The 13808-nt window shown below is 38.9% G+C and overlaps 1 protein-coding gene across 1 annotated transcript in view; it reads right to left on the minus strand.

Moving 5' to 3' along the window:
• The window catches only part of SCN1A (sodium voltage-gated channel alpha subunit 1), a 149184-nt gene extending 147108 nt beyond the window's left edge, over positions 1-2076 (minus strand). Inside the window, exon 1 of the mRNA XM_040229257.1 lies at positions 1335-2076. The gene's annotated coding sequence lies outside the window, so the exon portion shown is untranslated. The remainder of the gene's footprint in view (positions 1-1334) is intronic.
• Between the last annotated feature and the right edge of the window lie 11732 nt (positions 2077-13808).

The following is a 13808-nucleotide window of genomic DNA, read 5'->3' on the forward strand; positions in this document are numbered from 1 at the left end:
CCTGGTGTGCCAGGTATTGTAGCAAACAGGAAAGGTAAGTGACCCACTGCTCTGGAGGACAGAAATGAAAGCAGGGATAGCCAACCTCAGCATGGAATTTTCCTATTTCTGCTTGGCATCAGCCTCTTGGGATGATTGAAAGTGCTTAATGGGGAAATATGTTCTGTTACTACACTAGCACATCAGAAATACCACGTGAACCTGAAAATCCATAGAAAAAAGAAGCCACATTTTATAGGTGTGATAGCAACAGCGTTTGGCAATTTGCAAGTTTGCTACAGTGCCTTAGAAATATTGAGTTGCATGTACATATGGAGAGAATGTTACCCGACTTTGGCTTTAATCCTTTCCTGGGACATGAGAAAAAGCAACTACCACCACTCTCTTTTGGACTCATTTGCTAAAGAGAAGTGACAAGTGTCACAGAGTCACTGAAGGGAACAAAAAGAAATATGGGAAGTAAATGTGGTGGGGGTGGGGGGGTGTCTTTAAACAAATACCTCAAACAGGTAGGAGAGAGGGGATCCATGATTACAAGGATCTTTGAAAAAGCCTCCAGTCCACCCAGAGACCTTTTCTTGTGCTGTCTGTAAAAGCAACGCGGTTCACACTGAGGACCGAACAGGATCTGCAGCATCACGGCCGCTAGTGACCTCTGTGTAATTAAAAGTAACTCAGCCTTCCCCATTTGGCATTCCAGGAAGAAGGGCTTCTTTCCCACTACCCTCCAGCTCCTTTATTACCATGCTCAATCGGAGTTACAAAGAATAAATCCTTGTCCCGCTCCGGCCCAAGGCAGGCGGCATTTCTCCTCGGAAGCCCAGCCTCTGCCGAGGAGGCTCAAATCCCTGCAGTGCTAGGCTCCAGCCGCGGTCCCCGCTGCTGGCTTTCTTCCTGTGGGGTTAACTTGAGATCTAATTTTTGCTCCATCCTTAGGAACAATATGACCTCTATTTACAGCTCCGCTTGTCTAGTTCTAAAGCACCGGTGAAGGAGGAGGGGGCTTCAAAGGGAGACCTTGAATAGGATGGAGGGTAGCAAAGGCAAGAGCTGGCCAGGTGCCAAGCTATTTCAGGTCAAAGAATCCCATCTTGTATCAAAATGCTGAACTGCAAAACAAACCTGATTTCAGTTCGTGGAAGGTGGAGAGAGGAGGGGGGAGGGGAGGGGAGGAGAAGGGGAGGAGAAGAGAGGGAGGAGGGGGACCCGTCGGTCCGAATTCACATACAAAAATGGACTTCCTGCTCTGCCCAAACTGTATTTCCACGGTCTCCCCAAAAGAATAACTGGAATGAACATGCCTAAGATCGCGACGAAATAAGCAGATGTCTTACCTGATAAAAAGGAAAATTACCCATCTGCAATGAGGAACAGCATCTCCCAAAGACCAGATGATAACGTGCCTTCAGTTGCAATTGTTCTGATTCTTTCTCGCAAAGGTGACCAAGTATTTACGGGGACTGCAGTCTCACTGGGGCAGGACACACACACACAAACACACACACACGCACACATACACACATGCACCAGAGACCTCTGCAGTATCCTCTCGGCTTCATCCTCGCCTCACTCTATGGTACCTAATACAAATCAGCAAATAGCTTGTTTAAAAAAAAAAAAAAAAAAGTCGAGGTAGCACCTTACATTACATCGCCATCTAGTGGTCAAACATTAAATACTTTTTACCAGCCGGAATTCTGTGTTCTTTTTCATCCTCTTTTCTCTCAGCCTCATTTCCCTCTTCCCTTTGATCTCTCACTATTGCTTTGTCCGTTTCCTCTTCATTTCTAATTTCTCTAGCAAATAACTAATGACTCAAAGACGAAAAAGTTTAAAACTAAATATAGCTATTTTCAAGTCCAGCAAATGACTTTTGTGTTGTTTTTGTATTTTTGTTCAAAAGTATTATTTTATTCTTACTATGAATCTTTGTTGTCTTTACAAATTACATAACCTGTGAATAAAACTTTGTCTTTTTTATTCCACCAGAAGAAAATTAGGCCATTTATGACAGATCAGTGGCTTTCCAATGGGGATCTACTTGAAATTTTTTCTCATTTTTAACATTGTGTTTTAATAGCAGGTTCTGTATTATAGTGAAGAGACCTGAGTGAGAAGTTGTGTTACTACAAGTTCAGTTCTCATAAGTGTGTGCCTTTGAGCAAGCCCCTGGACTCTTTGAGAGCTTGGGTTCCCCCACCTTCATTTGTTGTAAACAAGATTATACTCCCATTCTGTCTATGGTTCTATTATCCTTTACTGCAGTATATTTACATGATTTTTAGACATGACCTAAAACTTAGTTATAACAACATTTTAGTAAGCAAATATATATTTTGACTCCCACTAAGTATTACCTATTGATAGAATTATGAAAGCCATGAGTATCAGGCTTTCCTAAGACAAGGGAGAATTCATGCTAAACTATTTATAACTCCAGGAAATGAGAATGCAGCTTTCTGTGTTATAAGCTGTACTTTAAAACTGAACAGTCTTTAGCATTTGGTCATGCATATGCTCACAATTAACTATGTGTAGATTAGTCATCTGGCATAATTTGCAGTAAATATTTCATCCTGGTTATCTGTCATCTAATCCACTTATTATCAATAACTATCTTGCCTTATTATTAACTATCTTGCAAAGAGTCAGACACGAGTTAGAGACTGAACAACAACTATCTTGCCTGTGCTTTATCATTTATTAAATGACATCACCTTCAATATTTAATTGTTCTATTCCTTACTATAAGACAGTGTGGTAGATACTATTAATATTATTAAAATTATTCCCATTATACATTTGGGAATACTGAGGTTTATTCAAGGCTGCATCTAGCTTGCAAAGTAATAAAACTAAAGTTTTTGGTCCCAAAGTCCATTTGTTCTATACAACATACTCAAAAGTCCTCTGTTCTTTCCCTATTCTAGAATCACAGGAATGTAATCTGCATTTCTGTGTTCACAAGACATTTACTAACCCTTATGTATAAATTACTCAAGGGCCTATCTTCTCATCTATAAAAGAAAGAAATTAAGATTATTTCCTGCTCAGCTCAAAAATCCTAAACTTCCATGAAGGCCGGTCAAGGTAGGATGAACACTGCAGATGTATTCAGGCAACCCCTTGGTGATCCAGGGTTAGGACCACGATGCTTAGTGGTTAGGGAGCAGTGCTTCCTAGGGCCTGGTTCCAGCCCGGTCAGAGAGCTAAGATTCCACAGCTATATGATGCGGGTAGATAATGTTCTTCCATCTCTGGTAGAGTCTGGGCAGTCTTGAAAGGAGCTGGAGAGACAGGTGACCGAATGGACCAAGGTTTGGTAAATAATTACTGGGATGTTAAGAGATGAAGAGAAAATGGGAAATATGTGAACTAACAGGCAGTGCTTTTAAAATCTTTAGACTAACTTGTTACATGTGAATGGTCCTTATGATGTAGACAAAATAAGGACACCCTGACCACACGCATTTATGTCTTATGATTCCTTATGATAGAGGTGAATATTTTGAGTGTCTGCTCATCACCGTCTTCTCAACAGCTCTCCCTACCTGATCCCTAGAGGTGAACCTGTGCTCCTAGACTAGGCCCAGGAAACGGGACGTTGCAACCTGTGATTCTGACAGCTGTGGGGGCCAGTCTTCACTCACAATGCAGACTCAGGACAAGTAGACCAGGGCAGTGAGAGAGAGGAATTACGCAGGCGTGGAAGGGGAAATAGTGAAAAAAGACAGTCGGAATCATCAAAAAGTCTACAAAGAAATATTGGCAAGGATGCGGGGAAAAGGGAGCCCTTGTACTCCGTTGGTGACAATGTAAACTGGTACAGCCATATGGAAAACAGTATGAAGGTTTTTTTAAAAAAAGAAAACAAAATGGAACTACCACATGACCCAGTAATACCACTCCTGGGTATATATTAAACGAAAACCAAAACACTAATCTGAAAAGATTCATGCAAAGATGTGATAATATAAACATGTATACACAATGGTATAGATATGCATACATACTCAGCCATAAAAAGAACAAAATTTTTCCATTTGCAGTGACAAAGATGGAATTGGAGAGCGTTACGTGAAGTGAATGGAGAAGGGAATGGCACCCCACTCCAGTATTCTTGCCTGGAAAATCTCATGGACAGAGGAGCCTGGTGGGCTACATTCCATGGGGTCACAAAGAGTCAGACACGAGTGAACAACTAACACGTTACGTGAAATAAGTCAGACAGAGAAAGATAAATGTGTATGATATCACTTACATGTGGAATCTAAAAACTACTACAAACTAGTGAATATAACATAAAAGAAGCAGATTCACAGATATAGAAATCAAACTAGTGGTTACCAGTGGGAAGTGGGAGGTACAAACTGTTGAGTGTAAGATAGAGTCAAGGACATATTGCAACCCCATAGACTATAGCCTGCCAGGCTCCTCTGTCCATAGTATTCTCCAGGCAAGAATACTGGAGTGGTGTGCCATTCCCTTCTTCAGGGGATCTTCCTGATCCAGGGATTGAACCTAGGTCTCCCACATGGCAGGCAGATTCTTTATTGTCTGAGACACCATGGAAGCCCAGCACTAACAGGGTCAAGGATATTTTGTACAACATGGGGAATAAGCCAGTATTTTGTAACAACCATAAATGGAAAGTAACCTTTGAAAATCATATAAAAATTTTTTAAAATAAACAATTTTTTAAAAGACAGCCAGAAAACTCCTGATGACTTTCTGTTTCTGACTCTAGTTTTTCCCCAAATTGAGATACTTTCCTGATTTGGGCTTCCATGATAGTCACAAATAAACTCCATCGTTGCTTAGTTGAGCTTGGTTTCTGTTCCTCTGTGGAGTCCTAGTCAGTTTCCTCACTGCAGGAATCCAAATGCCCAGGCCCTTGAGAGCTCTCAAGTACCGCTCACAGCCTGGGCATTGGACACGTCGCTTATTCACTTCAAGCACCAGCTAGAAGTCAGGCACTTTTTCAGACACAGGAGTTACATCAGTGAACAAACTAGATCAAAATCCCTCTACTAGTGGAGTTCATTAGATAAATGGAAAGGCATACTGTTTTCAACACACACATCACCCTTCCACCTCTGTATCTTTGTCCATAATCTTCACTTTACAGATCCTCCTTCCATCTGTCCATGGAAAATTTCACCAAGGTTCTAGGTCACATATTCTTTTTATTCTAATGTCTTTCTTGTTTTCTCAATAGGTAAGATCTCTTTTCTTTTGTTAATTGCAGAACAACTTTATATTTTACATTGCAGAATATGGTTATTTGTTAAGCTGAACACACTGGGCATATGAAATTAAATGCCTTTTCTGACAGTCTCTGGAAAAATAAGGCCAACATCCTATCCACTGAACAATGAGTACATTTAATGAATAGCTTGTCATTCTGTACACAAGATTTACAATTCATCAGAGATGAACCAGTTGAACAACACTGGTAACTTTAGATATTCCTTATATTAGGCATGGCATAAAGGCAAGATGTGAGATTGTTATTAAATCAGCATAGTATACACTTAAATGCACATATTCCTAAAAGTTGGCTAAAGATAAATTAAAATATATATGTATACCCATGGCTGATTCATTTTGAGAAAACAACAAAATTCTATAAAGCAATTATCCTTCAATTTAAAAATACATAAATTTTTTTAAAAGGAAAAAAGAAATTAAAATGAATCTTTATCTGTATTCTCTTATAACACTACTCTTTTCCCCTTTGGTTTTCTATTAACAGTTTTATGTCCATATCTTATTTGCCCGCCAGACTCTAAAACTCCTTGTAGAACCAGTTTTACATTGGTTTTACATTGGTTTACATTATTTATCTGTGAATGGAAATTAATTTATTGAGAAATAATTTTCTTTCCCACTGGTACATTTCCAGTTTCAAAGAATGACAGGGTCATTTCCCTCCTTCCCACCGTGAAAGCTAGCCATTCCAAGAGGTCCTCTTTAATCTCATCTTAGAAGGTGGAAAGAACATAAAGGCCATCTCCCATGTGACAACACTTCTTCAACCTGTGAATACATGGCCTTACTAAACCAGCTAAAAGGCCTGGGCTGTGTGCCTTTCCTATGAGAAAGTGCCTAACAAGGCAAAGAGAATGAAACCATGAGGTGCCCTTTAGTCTTTGAAGCATTAGCTCTGCCATGAGAAATGGATTGCTCCTTTGGAAGAGCTTTGTTGGGGGCCAGCGGCACCAATTCACTGCTCAGTGCCCAATACAGAAAGGGAATATTGTAATGGGACATCACCACCGTCAATACATCCTAGATGTGAAAGAAAAAGAGGAGTCACTGAGGTAGAAAAAGTCACGTCATGTCTTTTTGCCTGTCCGTACTGAGACAACCTGGAGAATCTTCTGCTGTGACAAGAACTCTGCAAGAGATCAAGGAGCGAACTTAAACTGGAAGGCTGAAGAGTAACTAATATCTCAATGTAACTAATTGTAACTAATAACTCAGTATAACTAACATCTCAACATTATTTGGTGTTTTCTTGCATAAAAAATAAAGGGAGAGCTTCCCTGGTGCCTCAGGGGTAAAGAATCCTCCTGCCAACAAGGAGACATGGATTCAATCCTGGAAGATCCCACATGCCGTGAAGCAGCTAAGCCCATGCCCACAACTGTCGAGCCATTGCTCTAGGGTCCAGGAGCTGCCACTACTGAGGCCATGCTCCACAGCTACTGAAGCTTGTGTGCCCTGGAGCCCATGTTCCATGACAAGAGAAGCCACGCAATCAGAAGCCCGCACATTGCGCCCAGAGATTAGCCCCCTCCTCCTGCAACTAGAGAAAAAAGCCCTCGCGACAATGAAGAAGCAGCACAGCCAAAAGTAAACAAATAAATACAATTAAAAAAAAAAAAAAGAAAAGAAAGGGAATTTGTTGTCAAAACATGCTGCTTGATGCCCAGCTCTTGGAGTTCTGAACATTTTTCATTAGCTGCCTTACAAAAAGAGTAAATTCTCTCAAGTAAATTGGGGCCTCACAGGAAGAAGGGGATAACTGAATTTTTGGCCAAAAATATCCCTAAATAATGGTCAAATCATTATGTTTTGAATTTTGGATTCCATTGCTCAGAGTTATAAATGGCATTCGGGTTTTAAGGCAGAAAGTGTTTCTAGATTCTCCTGTAATTTGTCTGGGAATCTAGGCTCAAGGAGCTGGGTAACATTTTGAAAGAAAGGAATCCGGATGCTGGGTGTCTGGAGTTGAACCTGGGCAGTAGTCTGACCTTGGGGTGTATCCCCAAAGATACAGTGGTAATGCCATATAGACTGTTGGTGGTGACAGGACTTTTGATGAAGTGAGCGAGTGATTCCAGCATGGATAGAAAATAGCAGAGTCAGAATACGAACCCAGACTTTATGGTTCTAAATCCAAAGGACCACTGTGTTATTACCTGGCTTCAAATCCTGGCTTTGCCCTTGAGAATGAAGCATGGAACTCAGCTAAGCACAGTACTGATGTGATCCCGTGGTAACATCATTTTCCACTCCAGGGCTTTGCTTTTATGGATATGAGTTTCCCAGTCCTTTTTTTGAACATGTAGCATTCTGCAAAGATTTGCTACCCATTCCTTGTTCTCTCTCCCAAATGTTCACTAACACAGTGCCTTTAGCAGCCACTCTTTTAGAAACAGAAATCACTTCCTAGCAGAAAATAATTAACTCTTATCTTTACTTTTCAAGTTAAATTATCCCTTTGAAAATGAGCCAGAAATAAATGCAGGATTTACTGACTGTGAGATAAATAAAGAAGGAAACTGCAATTAGGAACCCTCTTTTAGGAGGACTAGAGCTAGTTTTTCAGCAAGTTTTAAGTTACAATTTCTTAATAGCACAAAATTGGTCTTTTGGTTTCAGAACATTTTGTAGGTACCAGAAGGTAAGCATTTAAAACCATAGTAAAGTCCATATATCCCACTGAAACAAAAAACAGCTATTTTTATTTATGGGCCCCCACTTGAATTTACGTAATCAAAGTTGTAGGGGTTTGTGATTTCCCACTGATAGGTGCCGTTTTTAAAAATCACCTACAATATATTGAGCTTATGTAATTAGAATTGCTTTTCTTACTAATTTTATTCTAAGATGTTTCTTAAACACCTATAGAATCAATGCACCTGTGGGTACATGGAATTTTATTAAAAGTTTCTAAAACATCATTAAAATTACTCCTAACTCTCCCTCTGGTAGTGGAGAAGAATGACCAGTTAGGGGTTTTCTTACCTCAACACAGTTCTGTGTTTTACAGTGAGAAAGAAGGGGAGAGAATCACCACGGAGATCATCAGACTCCCCCAGATTCCCCCAAATCACTACACCTCTCCCCACCCCACCCCACCACCAGATTCTCCACGCCTTCCCTGCTCTTCCATCCAAAGCAGTGAAAGCCAGAATTTAATCATAAATCCGCAGAGGATCATTCCCAGGGTTGCAGTTACTTCTTGTTGGAATGTTCACTGCAATTTCCTTTCAGTTACATAGGTAGCCATTGGTGTTGGAGAAGGAAATAGTGGTAGTTCTTTGCCAAATAAGCAGGTTTTATGCACAAGACCTGGTAATGCAGAAACCTGACTTCTCAAAGGAGAATCACAAACATAAATGTAAGACATCTGAAGAGATCAACATTGCAATATTGCTTCAAGGTGGGTGTTCAATTACAAAACTGTTTATCATTTCACATAATATTATCCTTCCTGTTATATAACCACCCAAGCCACGCTTTTAAAAATCACTCTATCATTGCACACTATATACATTAATCAAATAATCATATTATTAAAACTACAATGTTATATGTCAATTATATCTCAGGTTTTAAAAATTGCTCTATTGTTCCATATAAACTTCAATTTAGAATCCTTCATTGTTTTGAGGCCAGGTTTAGTTTTGTTCTTTTTTTTCTTCAGTTAAAGTGTAGGAGCATGCTAACAATATTTACTGAGGACAACCTCAATGTCATTTTTTTCATAACAAGCTTTCCCTAAATAAGCCAGGAGCCATCACATTTGGATATTCTGCTTCCTCCCTTTCCTCTGCGTGGATTCCTCCTTCTCTTTGCCCACATCCCTGTCTTCTTTTATCTGCACATTTCTCCATTGTCTAGTCCAACCCCATAATCTCTTTGACAGCAAGACCTATGTCTCATGCATTATTTTATTCCCCCAACATACCACAGTGTCTGTGGTTGAATGAAGGTACTTTCTGAAGATGAATTGACAGCATCTGCTGACTACTGATGAATCAAAATTCCAGAATGAAACTCCACTACCATTTACAGGTAGGATAAAATAACGTTTTCAAACCTCATAAAGCAGAATGTCAACTTGCATAAATGTTCACCACTGCTCTAAAGAGTCGATAATTTTGAGGAAGTGTGGAGCTGGAAAGTCCTTAGAGATTACTCAGACAAGGGATTTTACTTCAGATATGAGGGATGATGTCAAGAGAAATGATGTGACTTGACCAAGGTCACCTAGTTAGTTTTATCCCCCCAAAGTCCATTCAATTTTTTACACAGCCTAACTATGAAGAAAATTAATATTGAGTAGGTGCATCAGCACATAAGAAGCAAAATGAAAGTGAGTGGAGTATTTCTAGATATGCCACAATTGATTTTCACTCATGTTTTGACAGAGATGGATGTGATGGAGTATATCATCGCAGTTACTGTTTAAGAAGGTGATGGACTAACCAACATTGGTTTTAGTAAAGGGTAAAGAAAGTGACTTCCCTTCAGTCTAGCTCTGGGTACTGATCTTAAATATTAACGTAAGTATTCAAGGACATGAGAATCAGGTACTCAGAGTAAAACACTAACAGTTTTCAGAAATGCAGACCCAAAAAGAGCCCAGGAAATATCCATGATGCAAATGGCCATGAAGCTGTATAATTTCTTAGAAAAGCTAAAATATAATCTAACAATATATTGTCTGTTTCTTTAGGCTGATAAACCATTTATATACATCACTTCTCTTTCACATGTGAAAACACAATTTAATGTTTCACATGCCTAAGCTTTATGCCTCTTTCTCTAAATATACAAAGGCTTCATAAAGCTTTGGCTCTTGAAATTAGATCAAAGATCACAATATTTAAAGCATTATGTCTAGATCTGCTATAAGAGATTAAAGAGAAAAAAGAAATATCAGTATAAATTAAGAAAATGCATGAAGAGTTATGAAAAGTTAAATTACTGTTCTGAGTTCTCTTCTGTGCTTACATATACCCTTTCCCATTCTCTTAAGTAAATTAAATGTTATGTTTGTTTTTTTGCCTGATCAATTTCTTGCACCAGGTTCCCCCTCTGCAAAGATGAGTCAAGTTAAAGCTAGTGCTATGAAAAATACACTTAATTACTTATTGGAACCAAGCACCAGCTTGCTATTTTAATATATTTTTGAGTCAACCACATCACTTGTCTATTCACTGAAGAAGTTTAATCAGATTTGTTTTATAAAGAGGACTTTCTTTAAACTGAAGGAAATAGCTGATATTTATGAAGACAACTCTATTTATAGGATAAAATTGAATTTTGCCATGACAGCATACGCAAACATGTAGTTTCTGTTCCTAAAGTAGTTTCTAAAGGATTCTTACTAACATCTCTTCCTTTCATGTTCAAAGGCAAAAAGCCACTGACTTTGCTAAGAGCACAGCAAAGCTACCCATATGCACGATAGTCATTTGGATTAGCTGCTGCCAAGTTTCTCTGTGAGACTGACATCTTTCACACATCCCTAAGCAGTTCTCACCTTTAGAAATCCATTCACAAACTCACACCATCACCTACAAGCTTCTTTCTTCTCTTGAAAGCGGGAGTAATGCTTCCCAGGACTTCCCATTGCTAGGCCAAGTAATAGGTCCTTCCTATTTCACTGCTTCACTTGTTGGACATAAAATATATGTAAGACCACTTTGTCAGAGAACTATAATTTCATTTTAAAAAGACAAGGATTAATTGTTCACAAATCAGCATATTTATCCAGCAAATTCCAGATCATGAGGCATGTGTTACTAATGATGCATTGTAGGATAAATGCTTCAAACAGCAATATTGAGTCCACTTATTTTTCTTTAATTATCAATGGGTATATGAAATGGGTCTATTAAATCTAATTATCTTGGATTTGGCTGATATTTGGATGACCATATTCCAGAGTTCAACTCATTTATACAGAATATCAGAATTAGGAGAAAAAAAATCAGAAAAAAATCAGCCTAAATTACTTCATTTATGCTCTCAGTTGTCAAAGAAATTAACTTAACTTGGTAGAAATTTATTTGGCTTCATCTTTGGTCCCAACTGCTTCTCAAAATAAATTAATCAGTATACTTTTAAATTTCTTTCCCAGTCAGAGGCACTTTCTGCCAATAGTTAGTTGTTCTGTCTATCCTGGAGAAAAATTTCTATAGTTGCCAAGCCTTTCAAATCTCTCAAAGGATTATAATCCTGATAACATAATTATACCAATTATATAGTTATTATAATTAAATCATATGCAATTACATGTAAATTAATGATATTATGACATATGATTACATGTAATATAATAATTGTTACCTTGATATAATTTTTAAAGAATAGGGGCTGACATATTAGGAAAAAAAACAAGTGAAAATATTATACAGAGGTTTATACTAGTTATTTTGGGATACTGCATTTTTAAAACTATCTCTAGGGGCAAGGTGAGAGTCCAAATAACCATCCATCCTTGTTTAGCTTTGGTACACCTAATTTCCAGTTCCTGATAACCTTGGTTCTTTGAATATTGGTCCTTGAATCTAGAATCTTGAGTCCCAGATCCTGATATTGACACAAATGTCCTCACTGCTTAGAAGATACTAGGAGTGCTCCCTGAGATATGTTTGAGAGTGTCTGATGCCAAATATTATCATAAACAATTATTTTCTAAACACATTTAATATGTGAAAGACACTGAAATAAACAACTTGACATACATTCTCTCCGTTGAATTCTGTCAAGGGGAGAGTATCATTCTCACCTGCACGTAAAGGGGTTTTCAGAAAGGTTAAATAAATTGGCTGTGGTCACAGAGCTAACCGGAGATAAGGAAGGGGATTGTCTGACAAGACATTTGCACTCCTAACTCTATCAGGGTTAGGTGTAGGTGGAGAACTTTCACTCTCAATAGAGGACTAGTTCAGTTCAGTTCAGTCATTCAGCCGTGTCTGACTCTTTGTGATCCTATGGACTGCAGCATGCCAGGCATCCCTGTCCATCACCAGCTCCTGGAGCTTGCTCAAATTCATGACCATTGACCCAGTGATGCCATCCAACCATCTCATCCTCTGTCATTACCTTCTCCTCCTGCCTCCAATCTTTCCCAGCATCAGGGTCTTTTCCAAGGAGTCAGTCCTTCACATCAGTTGGCCAAAGTATTGGAGTTTCAGCTTCAACATCAGTCTTTCCAATGAATATTCAGGACTGATTTCCTTTAGGATTGACTGGTTTGATCAGTCCAAGGAACTCTATTACTCTCCATGACTAATATTGAGCTAATTCACCACTTCAGAAAAAATGGAATTCACACATACTACCAGTTCATTTGAAATGTATTGTATTTAGTATGTATTTAAATTATTTTCTATTATTGAATAATTTTCTCCTGAATTAATATTCTATAATTGAATAAAAGATCTTTCAAGTTATTCTTCGGTATTTACTTTAAGAGCAAATGAAGCTGGAAGTGACTGTGTAATCCTGGTGTTTAGAAACTCATCATTTAAAAGAAGAATTTATATTTGATGTTGGGAATAACTTTTTATGTTGTAAGTCTGAGAAACTCTGTATATCAAACCGAAAAGATTCTTTTCTCAAGGTAAATTAAGAAAGTAGCATGAATGATTGAGAGCTGCAAAGAGTTCCAAATGTATTACAGCGATAAGTGAACCACTTCTTCCTTGTGGAATTTGATTTTTCCTCCTAGATCTCATTTGTTAGTTGCTATTTAATGGACCTGAGTGAACAGAGTTATGTAAAGTCCAAAATATAAATGAACTAGGTAGCAGTGATAATTATTCAGCATTCATTCCACAAATCTTTACTGAGACTCAGTATAAACTCTGTGCCGTGCACTGGGACATAACAGTGAATAGAGGCGATCTGTTGGTAGGGCTCCACTTTGTTTTGTGAAACAGAGCAGATAATAGGGTTCACAAAGTAACTCTGTTAAAGCTCAAGTTTAGGTTAAGTTGTTTGTGCCCTCCCATAGTCTGTTTCCCCAGTCCTGTGGAAGTTCTGTAATCAAATCTCATTAACCTTCCAAGTCAAATTCCCTCTGGGTTCTCAGTCGCTTTGCTGGATCCCCACATTGAGAAATCTGTTGTGGGCCCTAGAACTTTTGCAACAGTGTGAGAACTACTTTTGCAACAGTGTGAGAACTACTTTTGCATAATTGTTCTCCAGTTTGTGGGTTGTCTCCTCGGTGGCTGTATGGTGGGACTAAGGTGGAGGGTGGCTCTATGGTGGGACATAAACAAAACCTTGTGCACACCAGGACCCAGGAAAAAGGAGCAGACAGACTGTGCCAGACTTGCCTGTGAGTGCCCAGGAGTCTCCAGCAGAGGTGCAAGTTGACAGTGGCCTGCTGCAGAGTGAAAGTGAAAGTGATGTCTGAGTCATGTCCGACTCTTTGCCACCCCATGGACTGCAGCCTACAAGATTCCTCTGTCCATGAGATTTTCCAGGAAAGAATACTGAAGTGGGTTGCCATTTCCTTCTCCAGGAGATCATCCCAACCCAGGGATTGAACCCAG

The sequence above is a fragment of the Oryx dammah genome, unplaced genomic scaffold (genome assembly GCF_014754425.2).
Source record: "Oryx dammah isolate SB20612 unplaced genomic scaffold, SCBI_Odam_1.1 HiC_scaffold_27, whole genome shotgun sequence".
Lineage (NCBI taxonomy): Eukaryota > Metazoa > Chordata > Mammalia > Artiodactyla > Bovidae > Oryx > Oryx dammah.